At 43.3% G+C, this 15924-nt stretch overlaps 1 pseudogene; it reads right to left on the minus strand.

The window, feature by feature from the left end:
- Positions 1-15924, minus strand: part of LOC127196665 (60S ribosomal protein L21-like) — a 102353-nt pseudogene that overhangs the window by 86075 nt on the left and 354 nt on the right.

Below are 15924 nucleotides of genomic sequence, written 5' to 3' on the forward strand. Positions count from 1 at the left end.
TGCTAAATCCTGTTTGTGTAGCAGTTGAGTCCTTTTTGCCACTATGGGTAAACATACTAATTATTGCACAAGGAAACTGGAGTAATTTCTACTCCAAATGAAGCAGAGAGGAAGTGGTTTTCATGCCTTAAGAGATAAGGATTGGACTCTGGTGGTGACTTGCTTGTTCATCCTTGCCACAGCTTCTGTATTTATGATGATCTTTTACTATGGTGTCTCCTCCAAATGACGATGGCCTTCAAAGTTTTAGCCAGTTACAACCGAAGTTAAGATGCATGGGGGTACATGTGAAAAACTTGGGTCTTCAAAAAAGAAGCAGAGGCTTGTGCTCACCTAGAATACCAGTACTCTGAAGGCTGAGGAAAGAGATGGGCTTAGAGCAGCCAGGAAAAAAATGGAAGCTCTGCCTTGGAGTAGCTGGCTGTGTCAAGCTGGCACAAGCAACAGTCATCAGAGAGGAAAGATCCTCAGTTGGGGAAATGCCTCCATGAGATCCAGGTGTAAGGCATTTTCTCAATGAGTGATCAACGGGGGTAGGAGTGGGGTGGGTGGGAGGGGGATGTTGGGAGGATGGTGGGTGGTACCATCCCTGGGCCAGTGGCCTGGGTTTTATAAGAAAGCAGGCTGAGCAAGTCAGGAACACCAGGTCAGTAAGCAGGACTCCTCTATGCTACGTCAGCTCCTGCTTATAGGCTCCTGCCCTGCTTCAATTCTTGTCCTGACTTCTTTGTTCCATGACAAACAACAATATGGAAGTATAAGCCAAATTAATCCATCTCTTCCCAACTTGCTTTTTGGTCACGGTGTTTTGTCGCAGCAATAGAAATCCTAACTAAGGCACACCTCAAAACCAACCAACTAGTTATCTAATAACCCACCCCCAAAAAAAAGCCACTAAAAAGGTGATATTAAAAAACATAGATGGCAGGATGTATTGATGAAGATGTAGAAAAACATTATGAAATACTGCTTGGGGATGTAAAATGGCACATCTATTATGGAAACTACTTAGCAAGTTCTTAAAAGGTGTACATAAACTTTACATATGACTCGGCAAGTTTACTCTTAGATATCTCCCCAAGCTTCATGGAGACATTTGTTTCTACAAACAAATATACAAGCATAGTATATATAGGAAGTCTATTCATAATATCCCTCAAGGAAGTAATCCAATATCAATCAGCTAGTGGATACAAAACCAAAACATGATATAGTAATACAGTGAAATACTCTACAGAAACAAAAGTGATACATGCTACAATGTTGAAGTACCTTGGTAACTTATGCTAACAAAAGGAAAGTGGACACACAAGCTCTCATATTATATAATTCAATTTATATGAAATTTCCTGAAGACAAATCTGTAAGAGATAGAAAATATTATAGTGATTGGGGGCTGGGCAGAAACAGGCACAAGAATAGGGATTGAATGTCAAAGGACATAGGACTCCTTTAGGCGGTGACAGAAAGCAAATTTTTATATAACTATAAATTTCCTTAAAAAAAAAATCACTAAGCCAGATGCTTTAAAGTGGCTATGTTAGTTATACCTGCACAAAGCTTTAAAAAACAACAACAAAACCAAAACAAAAAACCAACCAACCATATAGATAAAGGCCTGGATTGATTCCAGTAAGCTGCAGACATTGGCTGACAAATCCCAAAGGGATTACTGTATGCCATGCAGCTACACCTCTTCCCCTAATTATCAGGCATGAGAATTGCCTAGGTTGTTGGAAGAAACAGGACTTAGGCTCAATAAAACCGAAGATGTCTTGTCATGTTTCTCACAGTCTGCAGTGGAGAAGCTGGCTCACACACTGAGTGATGCCCTGTGGTCACTGCTTTTCTCTTGTTGCAGCAGGATATCCAGGAGGGTGGTGCTCCCTTTTGGTGCTCCCCTGGATGCTCCTATCATTGCGTGCATGCCTGTAGATGAAAAATGGCCCATCTCAGTCTGAAGAGATGAAGACTATGCCTGCTACACCAGAGCTGTTTTACCTTCAAGGATGAGACCATTTCTCTCAGCACTTCCCCTTACAAAAATAAAAAATAAAAAATTCATCCTTTCCTCATACCCAGAGAAGAGAAAGAGTGTGTGTTAGTGAGGCAGGATATTTGATCCTTTTGTAAACTCCAAAATTGAGAACTGTAAAAACTTTTTTCTAATTGTGGTATCTTTGATCCTAGAGCTTTCTGTTTATTGCAAACAAGTACTTGTGGTGTACACACCTTTAATCCAGGAATTTATGTAAATTTAAAGTTAACCCTAGGTCAAGAGGCAGAGCAAGCAACTTTCTTGACAGGCAGTGAACATGGGAAAAAAACACAGAGTGAGAGGAAGTCCGGGGGACACATAGAGAGACGGACAGGAAGTAGAAAGGAGGAACCTTGAGTTGTAGGGTATTTTAGACAGCGTGGAAAAGGGCTTTTTCCCTTTGGTATGTCAGGTGAGTAGGAAGGTCAGATGGATGCTCTCTCTACTTCTCTGTGCTAGTAGGCTTTCACCCCACCATCTGGTTCCTGAGTCTTTAATGCTAAAATCGAACATTTGGGATTTTCATTCCTTATGACAATAGAAGAGATCCATTAGGACCCTCTGACTTTTAACTTGGTCCATTTGCTGCCGTTGAGAAGCCATTCTACTTGCTTTGTTGTTGCTATGGGTTTTGTTTGTTTGTTTGTTTGTTTTTTGACTCTGGCATTTTAGATCCCATGGAGCCATGAGGTGTTTTGTAATCCTATCACAGGCCTATGGCACTAGTGTCTTCTAGATCCATCTGTGCTGTCATAGTGCTAAGATTTCCTTCTTTGTGTGTTCAATAGCATTGCACATTCATGCCGTGTTTTCCTTACCCCTTCTGTTGACTTACATTTAGGTTGTTTGGCTGTTTTGTCTGTTATTAATACCACTGTAATGAATAAGGAAATAAAGGCAATAGCTCTTCAGACTTTGATTTTGCTTGTTTTGGGTATATACACCAAAGTGAGATTGTTGGAAAACAAAGTAACTCTGCTACTGCTAATGTCTGAGAGGAGTCTACATACTGTGTCCTACAGAGCCACTCCATTGCCCATTCCCATCAGTACTGTACACAGGGTCCATATGTCCATGTCCTTGCCAACACTCATCTTTCTAAAAAATAGGAAGCTATCCCAGCAGGTGTGAGATGCTGTCCTGCAGGGGTTTTGATTGGCATTTTCCTGATGATTTATATTCATCCTTCTAGTTCCATTGTTGGCAGTGCCTGGAAGACAGCAGCTGCTCACCAAGTTGCTTTTGAACGAGTAAATTAAACCATAAGTAACTCCACACTCAGGCTGAGCACACTTGAGGATCCCATGTGGGCCTTAGGGAGGAAATAGGGTGTCTATGGCATGAAAGTGAAACACCTGGGCTGGTGGGGTTCTTATGCTTTTGTTTTCATATTAGGAAACTAAAAATGGCTGAGAGTTGGAGACTTTGGGTAAGTTCACCACAGTGAGAAGAGTTGTATCTTTGGAGAAATGATATTTAAGTATTTTAGACACTTTTAATAAAAATTGTTAAGCTGTTTTTACCCTTCGGGTGTGCTCAGGAGCTTAGCCTGGCTATGGATTCTGATCAATCCTTCTCATCCTCCACTGCTATCCTAAGCAACTTTCCCCACTGCTTGGAGCAAGCACCAGGTTTATTGTAGATCACAATTCTTTTTGATAGATACCTGTGTTCCTTTTCTTTCTTTAAATTCCCATAGGCCTTTGCACCTGCCAACCACTTGTAGCAGCTGTTCTGCCTCTGTTAGTCCCCACCTCTCTCTGCAGTACTTTTGAGTTTAGCATCTTGTGTTCCATGAAACACTAAACTTCAGTTCCATGTCTATTTACTTGAGTGTAAAAGAATAATGAAATTATTTGATTAGCACCAGGATACTTCATTAGGCTTTGTTTTCAGTTTAGTTGTTATCATCATCATCATCATCATCATCATCATCATCATCATCGGAGGCATGTGCCATGGTACATGTGTGGAGATCAACTTTATGAAGTCAATATTCTCCTTCTACATTACCTGGGTTCCAAGAATCAAATTCAGGTCATTGGGCTTGCTTGGCTAATAACTTTACCCATTGACTTAATGCCCCAGGCCTCCAAATGGCTTTTGTTTGTTTTTGAGACAGAGTCTAATTGTGTAGCCCTGGGTAGCCTAGAGCTCACTACGTAGACCAGATTTGTTCCAAACTTACAGAGATCCACCTGCTCTGGCTCCAGAGTGCTGGGGTGTTTGATTCCTAATGTTTTCTAATTGCCACTGCACATACTGGTCATAACAATTTCTCTAGAAACCAATTTCTATGCACAGTGCTGTCATGTGGTTTTAAAACAGAGCTTTTTTCCCTCAAATTCTTTCATCAACTTGACAGTCAGAGTGTTTTCAGTTGACTGTGGTTACCAAAACAATGACTGGTTCCAGCAGGGCAGGGAGAAGGTGGAGAAAGTCTACATCTCATTAAAAAGCTGTTGCAATGAAAATATGTAAGCAATGCTTCACAGTCGGGTGGACAATATTTACGAACGACTTTGCCCTGTATTGATATATTCCTACTAAATATTATTTTACAACAAGAAGAAAAGCTTAAAGAATCAACCTGTGCTTTCTTAGTTTTATTATATCTGTAAATAATTTCAATAGAAGGCTTTTCTGACAGCTGTTTTCTACCCCTGTTGGCACAGGCACTTCTGGAAGGTCCATAGCTGCCTTCATCTGCCTGAATGTGGCATGAGAGAAGCAACATCACGTGGGCAGTACTTGCATGGGCTAGATTGTGATCTCGGTGGCGGCAACAAATGTGTATTCTGGAGTGAGTCCCGTGGGCCCTCCGCTTCTTTTTCTCACTGATCCAGTAGCAGAAGCAGCTTGTAAGAGTTTGGTCTCCTCCCTTGTAGAAGGATGCCAGCCTCTCTCAGAGGAAGCAGGACTAGTTTCTGGGAGCCAGTTGATGAAGGCTGCGTCATCATGCTTGTGCTTGAGGGTCAGGAGGAGAGGCCTCGGCATGGGTGGCAACACAGAACTGAGAAGTTACTGTAAGGACCCATGCCTTGTGTCTGCATCTGAGGCAGAGGGAAGGAGGATGAGAAGACAGAGAGGTAACTGAGCCGGGGAACCTGTGCTCTGCATGGCTTCACTCCAGGTTTCTAGGCTCGTCCCCAGGAAACTTGGGTGCTTGCATGCTCACATCCCTTATGTCTACTCTAGTGGTCTCATTAAGGGCCAGCTCTGTTTTTTAAATCTCTTTAGTTGGATGAGGTAGGTAAATGGTTAAGGTGATGGACTGCTCACAGTGCTCCTTCACACTAGCTTCCAGAAACTAGATAGTCCCAAAGGAGGCTTAGAGCTCTACAGGACCCCTGACCCTGCCCAGAGGCTCTTTAGACTGGCACTGAGCATAGGGAAGGAGGGCCATGGGCTCATCCTTGTCCTTAGGTGGAGCACGGCTAAGTCTGCCTAAGTGCCACTGGGTTCCGCTCCTTGGAGTTTTACCTCTGTTCCCAAGTGCTAAGACAGTATCCTAAGCAACCTTCCTCTAGACATAGCTAGATCTGGGAATGCACTGTGGTTTCCATCCCCTTTTCCAGCTTAGCACATGCTTTTAGAGGACAGGTCCATGTTCTTGGAGCAGTAGTATTCCTTCTTAACTTCAGGACACCTCAGTTATCGTACCTTTAGACCCCTGTGACATGGCTCTAGTATCCTAGTGCCCAAATTTTCACCCCCCACCCCTGAGCCTCCAATTCTCTCTCTTCCCTTTTCCTCTCTCCTCTCTGGATGTAGTGGGATGTATAAAGGTTTGGTTCTTCCTAACTTGGGGGAAAAGTTTCTTTCCAAGAGATTTTTTCTTTTCTTTTCTTTTCTTTTCTTTTCTTTTCTTTTCTTTTCTTTCTTTCTTTTTATTTATTTATTTATTTATTTATTTATTTATTTAGTTTTTGTTTTTGTTGTTGTTGTTGTTTTGTTTTTTATTTTAGGATATGTTTTCTGGAATTTTTTTTTTCATTTTGAACTAACTTTAGACCCAAACTCAGCTGTGCTGTAGGGTAGAGACCCTGGGTACGCTTTGTTTCTTTTGCAGAGTGTATTTGTGAGAGTAATCTGACATCCTCTTTTGGAACAAGGCCAGTGGTGTGTCTCCATGTGGTCATCCTAGGTGTTGTATGCGTCAGAGCAAGTGGTTCGGAAATGAATGACACTGTAGACACAGCGAGATTAGAAGGACGATCTCACTCAGACCTGAACGGACCCAGACTCGTCCTGTGATTTGCTCGAGTCCTTTGGTCACAAGCAAAAGAAACTCAAGACTGTACTTCAGAAAACTTACCAATAGCACAATATGGTTGCTTAAAATTTCAAACTGGTGGAAACTGACTTTTATCAGTTTTATCAGCAGTTATCATCAGCTATGGGGATGTGTAAGCGCACTTTCTTTATCTATTTTATTGGCGTTCTTATGCCTCTTCCTCTCTTCCAACCCTTAGCTACCCTAATACCTTCTAACTGCCAACACTAGGTAGAAGAAAAAGATTAGATGGGAAAGGGGCAGCATGTGTCTTTTTACTATTTCCTGCTGTTCAGGGATGTAGCTCCTTGGGGCAAATACAATCTTCACAGTCATGATATCTAACAGTCCAGGAATCCCACAACCATCAGACCAGCAATAGCAAATGCAGCAGCAGGACGAACCAGCAGCAGTGATAGGCAGAAGTAGGGAGAGCAATTGCCACGGCCAGCCATCTTGGATTTCCCAGAATAAACTACCTGCAGCTGGCACAAATCACGCCCCTGCTAGAGAACTCGGAAATCATACTTAACAGCTGTGAACTGAAGCGGCCCCATACCACACACCTCGGATTAAAACAAAAACACGTTTACATAATGTAACTATAACTGAGTGTCTAAAGAAACCAAAACTCCCACTACAAGGATGGGTTGTGTGATTCTAAGCACTTGTTCCCTGTCTCAGTTGTGTTTCCACTGCTTGTAGCTAAGCTCTGAATTTGCTTCTGACCAATAGAAGATTTGTTGGATTTATTCACAAATCAAAAGTCAGTGCCTTACATGATTCTTTCTGCTGGGGCCTAGAAAGCAATATGGCTTGATCTGTATGTGTGTTTGTGTTGGGGTGTGTGTGTGTGTGTGTGTGTGTGTGTGTGTGTGTGTGTGTGTGCGTGCACCTGCGCCCACGCCTGTACACGTACCCGTGCATGCACACATGTGAATACCAAGCCATGGAGATCATGCAGAGGTCAGAAGACAACTTGTGGAGGTTGGTCAGATGATGAGGCACTAGGCCCCTTAGTCTATTGAGTCATCCCTTTCCTCCCGTCCTTTGTACATGGCTCCAGGGGACTGAGTTCAGGCCTTGTGCTGTCAAGACACCAGTTCACTGACTGAGCATCTCTCTAGCCCATTTTCAACTCTTCTCAAAGTTGCACAGCATTACTGATATACCAGGAGAAAAGTAAGAAGAATTAAATAACAAAACAAAGAGGAATAAGAAAATATATGAAAATTGTGGGTTTTTAAAATTAATTTATTCAGATTACATCTCAGTTGTTATCCCATCACTTGTATCCTCCCATTCCTCCCTCTCTCCCGCTTTCACCCTGTTTCCCTCCCCTAGGTCTATGACAAATTGTGTTTTAGTAGATTCCTCTGTCAAATTTTCTGTCAATATACTTTTGTTAATATTGTAGATTGTTCCAGTTATACGATGTTCTTTTATGAATTTTTTTCTAATTTCTGAAAGCATAAACAACTGGTAAAGGGAACCAGCTCTAAAAGTTAAGTCCAATATTTAAGATGCACAGAAAGCTACAAAGTTATGCTATGATATGTATTTATAATTATGATTAATATGTAACTATATTAACCCCAGAGCTAATAGCACGCAGAAGAAAGTCAATGTGTTTACCTATTTTGTGTTAGTATTATGTGTAATAATTGTTTTTTTTTTTTTAACAAATTACCTTTAAAATAAGTTTTAAATGAAACCACAAATACTTCATGTTTGGCCAAATTGTATTTGGTGAAGTTTCATTTGGGTAAATTGTTTTGAGTTACATCATCTGCTCTCTTGGCTTTGCCTCTAAGGCCTTGATGTGCTGATAATCTATAAAGGTTCTGGAGTGGGAGGTGAAACCGGTGCTTTCCTGAGCAGGTCTGCCTTCTGGAGTATGTCCGTGTGATACACTGGGCCGCCCTAGTCTTTCAGGTGTAAGGAAGAACCACCTTCTGCGTGTACTCCATGGCAGATACAGCAGCAAGTTCACGCAGTTTGACCAGACAGAAACTGGACCAAAACCAAGCCCTTCTCCATTTCATTACTTTGTGTAATGAGGTTGGTGCAGAGGGTTGGGGCTTACTTGCTCTGATTCCTTCTGATCCAAGGAAAGAAGGTGTCCTGATCTCACTTAACACTGAAGTTTCTCTGAAATGTCTTGGTGATGTGCCCTGAGAAGAAAACACTGGTGAACGGACCATTCCTGTCGCTTGACATACATGCCCGCAATGGTTGTAAAGATTCCAGGCCAGCGTAAACATCCAGGACCGCATTCACCACTCTTCCCTCTGCATTTTGAACATCTTCTTCTAATGCACTGTACAGACTTTTGCTCTGTTGACTAATTCAAGTGCCCTAACAGTCACAGAAGGTCCACATCAAACTTTGTCTCCACTTCCATGTTTATGCCAGTTAATTGTCCCCAGTAACCATTCAGTTTTATCTCTCACAAGTCTTGACATTTCTAAAAGTGATCTGCTCCGAATCTGAGCCGCTTGCACATGCAGCTTCCAAGCCAGAAGTTATTTTTAGAGATGAACAGCCGAACAGCCCCTTTCCAGCGAGTGCTCCAGTTCCAGTGTCCACACAGCATTCCAGCTGGGCCTGAGCTGGTCCCAAGAGTTCTAGATCCCAGACCAGTGGTAAGGTTAGGAGAGGGGACCTGTGAGCCTGGAGGGGCAGTCATCTGGGAGACAGTTGCTTTTCCCCCGAGAAAGGCACAATAGTTGCTGCCATCTCTCCATTGTTGGAACTCTGATGTGTCTGGGTATGTCTCTGACCACTAAGGCATATTTCCACCACCTGGAGGGTGAGCCCAACTGTGGGGAGGAGGTAGAGCAGGCAGACAAAGAATCCTTACATTGACGCTCCCATGAGTTCTTTGTGGCTGAAACCGTCCTAAAAGTGACTTGTAGAGTGTTACACCAGGCATTGGATTCTAGGAATAGGCTGATCTATCTCCTTGTTCTAGGAAAGACACGTCATTTTCTAGGTCATGGCAGATTAGAAATAGCAAGTGAGGACAGAAGGAAACAGGAAGACACGAAGCCAGAAGCTAGAGTGCATGGTCCATGCTGGGGACGAGCTACTGCTGAGGACAGCAGGCCTTCCGGTCTGCAGCCCTGGAGGGTGTCAGTGCATGGTCCAATGGCCAATGCCTGGTGACCGCTGTGTGTCATTAAGGGAATACCTTCTGTCTATCTTAGAAGGGGGATGAAGCATAATGTTTAATAGTCTTTCTTTTCTTTTCTTTCTTTCTTTTCTTCTTTCTTTCTTTCTTTTTTCCCTTCGAGATAGGGTTTCTCTGTGTAACCCGGGGTCGTCCTAGATCTCACTCTGTAGACCAGGCTGGCATTGAACACACACTCACAGAGATCCTTCTGCCTCTGCCTCTGCCTCTGCCTCCTGAGTGCTGGGATTAAAGGCACAGGCCACTGCTCTTTTCTACATGTGTTCTATGGCAGATACAGTAGCAAGTGCATGAAGTTTGACCAGACAGAAACTGGACCAAAAATAACCCCTTCTCCATTTCGTTACTTTGTATGACCAACTAGTACCTTGGCCGCAACAGTATTTATTTGTAAGTAAGTAAATTGCTAAATCATTACAAGGATAGACTTGCCTGAAAAGATAAATAGAAAACAAGCTCACTCCCTGGATAAATTCAGTGAGTGCTGTGTATATGTGTGCTGTATTAAAAATGTTGCTTTGCCCAGAGAAAAGGGAGAGAAAAGAGGTAGGTAGTCACCTGCTTGCTACAGAAAGTAGCTCATCTCAGAGTTCTCATGAAAGAAGCCTGCACAAGAAGCAAATCTGGTGAATGAGAGAATGTGGCTTTGTGCTTCTGCAAGGCGCTGTGCTTTGGTTCAGTGGCTTGGCAAGGCAAGGCAGCCTAAGCTGTTTCCTCTGAAGCTGCCAGTAGGAAGAAAGTGGCTGTACTGAGTAGAAGGGGGTTGAACACTCCTAATTAAAATGTAAATACTTCCCAGAGCCAACAGCTTATAGACCAAAAAAAAAAAAAAAAAAAAAAAGACTGGAAAGATGTTCCACACTAAAACTACGCTGCAAAACAGGTTCTAAGTCCGCACAAAACCTGAGGCAGCCTGTTGATATAATCACCTCACTGAGAAATTATTCAAACCAAGTTATTTATTTGAAGCCACGTGCAGGAAAACTGGTGGCTGTGCAAACAACCAAAGGCTGACTTACACCACTGACCAACACTGACGGCCTGGGCAGCTCAAAATGCTTGAACAAGGTGTGTGTGCACGAGCGAGCGAGCAATGCGAGCGTGTGTGCCTGTGTGGGCGGATGCATATGTGTGTTGGGGCTTTCTGTAATGAGCTAGTCAATCTGTGAGCCCCTAGGCTGGTCCTACCTAACAGGCTGGGCAGGTAGCCCTGCTAGCCCCGCCCTCAGCTGCCAGTCCGGGTCCTCTGGAGGCTCAAACCTGTGAGATGAGCTGTGAAGACAATCTCTCATGCCCATAAGTGCTGCACCAAATAACATGCAGCTTAAGGTGTGACAACTTTTGTAATTCATGGGTACATAACTTAATGCATAACTTAAAAAGTGACGTAATAATATGAGCAGTGTTAGGGAACCATTTAGACAGTGAAATCATTTTGCTAAACATGGAACTTTAGACTATGGGATTAGTAGTTTTCTGTGGCATTTTTTTCCTTCACACTAGAGATTTGGTGTCCACTCTGGTGTTCACTAGGAAATTATTATTGTCATTAGTTAATATTTCATTGGCATTGTCCTAAATACCATGCTTTTATTATTTCATTTTTGTTATCAGAACATCATAGGTACATGCATTATTGTTGTTTTATGAGATAAGGCCTCACTCTGTAGCCCAGATTGGCCTTGAACTTGTAGCAATCTCTCTCTCTCTGTTTTTTTGATCCAGGGTTTCTCTGTGTAGCCTTGACTGTCTTAGACTTGCTTTGTAGACCAGGCTGGCCTTGAACTCACAGACATCCACCTGCCTCTGCCTCCCAAGTGCTGGGATTAAAGGTGTGCACCACCACTGGCTGGCTTGTGGCAATCTCTTACCTCAGGCTGCCAAGCTCTGGAATTACAGGGCAGCCACTATACCCAACTGTGAATACAGTTATTAAGCCTATTTTACAGGTGGAGAGCATGGCGTTTAGAGATGTCATTTGCTTGGGAACACAGAAAGAGGAAATTGTACGGGTCACCAGTGGAATGTAGACTCATTCTGACTGGTTTCCATGATAAAGCATTAGCATGTCCATGGTTCCTGATGGTAGTCACACTGAAGTCTTCTATAACTGTCCCCCTGTCCTTTCTCCAATGGGGCTTGAGGTACACCTGTCTCTGATATGTTGTTTTGAGGGAGAAGAGGCAAGAGTCACTAAGAAAAATGGTGAGACGTTGGCATGTTCATGATGTATGTTGCTTTTATCCAGATCAGAGGAAAGACAGACCTGGTGTCAAAGAGCTGTTTTAGCGGCTCCCTTGGGCTCACTCAATCCAGTGCTCTACACTTATATCACAAGGCTCTACATCAATTTTACTTTTTTCTTTGCTTATCCTCCTGATGCTTGGTTTATGTTTCAGCTTAATGGAAAAAACTGTCCCTCCACTGACCCAGGCAGTCTCTGCTCATTGACTTCACAGCATGGAGACAGGACCAAGTCTACAGGAAAGGCCACATTGGCAGCCGCTTTGCATGATGGGTGTGACCTCCTTTGTTTTCATACAGACTTTCTGCCTAAGCTCCACTTTCCTACCTGATCTCCTGGCTGCTTCACAAAGTACATACGCTTTTGACTTTGGTGTTGTCTTATGGGCCCATCTTCATGGCCTTCTGGAGGCCTAAGTCCAGGCTTTACAGTCCAGTACCACTGGACATACCCCCTTTGTAGCATATATGTTAGTATATAACGTACATATTGCAATACATAATTACATGCTTATGTTTTAGTAATACATGATTGCTGTGGAAAATATGAAATACCAAGAAACCCAGGAAGGTAAATTGAAAAGTTTCATGTCAACTCAGTTTGGTTCCATCTTCAGAACATTCTCTGGCCAGGGCCCTACCCTCAAAGAAAGCTAATGCTCTCTACTCTACCACAGACAGCCCTCAGCTTATTACATTACGTATACAAAATTTTGGGGCCTGGAGAGATGGCTCAGAGGTTAAGAGCACTTGGCTGCTCTTCCAAAGGACCTGAGTTCAATCCCCAGCAACCACATGGTGGCTCACAACCATCTGTAATGAGATCTGGTGTGCAGGTGTACATGCAGGCAGAGTACTGTATACATAATAATAAATAAATATTTTTAAAAAGTTACATTTTTGTGATGGAGGAAAGTAATATGCATTCAGTAGAAATAATGCTTTGAATTTTGATTTTTTTCTTTCTTGACACAAGGTCTTGTGTACCCAAGTTGGCTTTAACCTCACTTAGCTGAGGTCCTCTGCATGTATGTTATAGTTGTTTAGCTTGGGTTTCTGTAGGACTAACAGAGTGTGGGTGTGTTTGACTCCTTCCCTCCTACTGGGTTGCCTCATCCAGCCTTGATGCGAGGGTTTGTTCCTAGTCTTATTGCAAATTGTTATGCTATGCTTTGTTGTTATCCCTGGGAGGCCAGTTTTTTCCAGAAGGGAAATGGGAGAGCAGTGGATCTGGTGGGTGGGGGTTGGAGGGGGATTGGGGGAGGGGCTGAAAAGAGTGGAGGGAGGGGAAACTGGGGTCAGGATGTATTGTATGAGAGAGAGGGTATATATAGATAGATAGATAGATAGATAGACAGAGACACACACACACACACACACACACACACACACACACAGAGAGAGAGAGAGAGAGAGAGAGAGAGAGAGAGAGAGAGAGAGAGAGAGAGAGAGAGAGAGAGAGAGAGAGAGAGAGAGAGAGAGCTCACTTGGCTGATAGTGACCTTGAGCTCCCCATCCTCCTGCCTTTACCTCCTTAATGCTGCTTGTGCCACCAGCTTGGTTTAATGTTTCCCCTCCCTCCACTCTTTTCAGCCCCTCCCCCAACCCCCCCAATGCCCACCCGCCAGATCCACTGCTCTCCCATTGAACCTAGAACTCTGTGCATACTATGCCAGCACTTTTGTTTTTGTTTTTGTTTTTTCATTTAATTAATTTATTCAGATTACATCTCAATTGTTATCCCATCCTTTGTATCCTCCCATCCCTCCTTCCCTCCTGCTTTCACTCTACTCCCCTCCCCTATGTCTGTGACTGAGGGGACCTCCTCCCCCACTATATGGTCATAGGCTATCAAATCTCATCTTGGTAGCCTGCTTATTTCTCTGAGTGCCACCAGGCCTCTCCACCAAGGGGAAGTGGTCAAATATGGGGCATCAGTGTTCATGTCCGAGTCAGTCCCTGCTCTCCACTCAACTGTGGAGAATGTCCTGTCCGTTGGCTAGGTCAGAGAGGGGGGGTTCGATGTTACTGCAAGTATTATCTTTGGTTGGTGCAGTAGTTTGAGCAGAATCCCTGGGCCCAGATCCACCCATCATGATGCTCTTCTTGTAGGTTTCTAGGACCCTCTGGATCCTTCTATTTTGCCATTCTCCCATACTTCTCTCACCTAGAGTCCCAATAGGATGTCCTCACAACTATCCTAATCTCCTGGTAAGGGAAGACTTTCATGAGACATGCCTTTTGGCCTAGTGTCCAATTATAAGTGAATGTATACCATTTGAGTCTTTCTGCTTTTGGGTTAACTCACTCAGTATGATCATTTCTAGTTCCTGCCATTTGTCCACAAATTTTGGAATTCCCTTATTTTTTTATAGCTGAGTAGTATTCCATAGTGTAAATGTACCACAGTTTCTTTATCCATTCTTTGACTGAGGGACATTTAGGTTGTTTCCAGGTTCTGACTATTATGACTAATATGCCAGCACTTTGACAAATGAGCTAAGCTCAGACTTCCATTTCGAATGTTGAGCCCAGCAATATGTTGTGCAATTCTCTTTGCTCATGCAAAGCAGGGTAGGTCTTCAGAGCTTCCAATGAGCCAGAAGGGTTAGCAACCACTCATGAGCTGTGGATTGGATGATTTTGATGTCTTAATGCACTTTGACTTGTGCCAGTTTCAAGTTAAGACAGAGTTATTGTGACATAACCCATCGGAAGTTGAAAAGCATCTGCTTGGTCTTGCATCTTTTAGCTACCGGTAGCTTCTCTTTGAACCACGCAGACATTATGGGCTGCTATCGTTTAGTTGTATTTTATGGTTTGTGGTATTTTATGGGTTTTGTACCCAATTTGGTTGTGTATGATTATCTATAGACTTCCCCCTTGGTAGCTCTGTCTGTTTCTAATGAAACCGCAGGCTTTTGATTTGAACAACAATTTAGCAGTGGTCATAGAATAAGACCAACATCACGCTTAACTGGCCACAGCCTAAGAAACACTATTGTCAGCCAGATGTGGTGGCGCATGCCTATAATCCCAGCACTCAGGAGGCAGAGGCAGGTGGATTGCTGTGAGTTCGAGGCCAGCCCGGTCTACAGAGTGGGTCCAGGACAGCCAAGGCTACACAGAGAAACCCTGTCTCGAAAAATCAAAAAAAAAAAAAAAAAAAAAAAAAAAAAAAAGAAAAAAAGAAAGAAAAAAAAAAAAAAAAAGAAACACTATTGTCTATAAGGTAATGCCTAACAGCCTTGGTTGTACATTAGCCATGCCCTGTGCTATAAACCAAGCTGATTCCTGGGTCTCCATTGCCAAAAGCCTGTGACCGAATTGTTCGTGGGTCTTGTGTTCCCAGGTAATTGTAATGTGTAGCCAAGCTTGATAATTGCTAATGTGAAGAAGTAAACATTTGGTAAGGCGTTCCTACCGTCTGTCCATTTGCACTTGGATGTAATCCCCTCCCCCATCGCTATGACATCCTGTGGCTCAGGTGAGGCTGATTCATTCTCGTCAGCTGGGGTTGTCAAGACATCAGCGCACACGACATCAGGTGCCACACTTCTCCCCTGAGGACAGAGACAGACCCAGAAGAACCAGTGAAAACAGTTCCCAGGAGGTTTGGAAGAATTATCATACTAAAGGCCTCCTTTTCCACAGAAACAGCTTCCAGATCATCACGAGTCTAGATCTTACCATCGCTGTCTCTACTCCCCAAATGAGGGAAGCCAATGTTCAAAAGAAGCTTAGAGAAGAAAATAATGCTGAAAAAAGGAGCTAGTAGAACGTATTCTGATAACACTGTTGGTGACTTGCTTTGTTAAAACAAGTTCTTGTGTTCCTGCATAGGTTGGCCTTGAACTCATGGCAGCGGCTTGCCTCAGCCTCCCAAGTACTAGGATTACAGGCATGCATGAGCCACTATGGCTGGCTTGTTGATGTTTTAAGACTTTTTTTTTTTTTTTTTTCGAGACAGGGTTTCTCTGTGTAGCCTTGGTCATCCTGGACTCACTTTGTAGACCAGGCTGGCCTCGAACTCACAGCGATTCGCCTGCCTCTGCCTCCCGAGTGCTGGGATTAAAGGCGTGTGCCACCACGTCCGGCTCTGTTTTAAGACTTTAAACTATGATACTTCATCTAACTATAGCACAGCTAAGAAGCTCACGCTTTGGGGTGAAA

Source organism: Acomys russatus, chromosome 12 (assembly GCF_903995435.1).
Source record: "Acomys russatus chromosome 12, mAcoRus1.1, whole genome shotgun sequence".
NCBI lineage: Eukaryota > Metazoa > Chordata > Mammalia > Rodentia > Muridae > Acomys > Acomys russatus.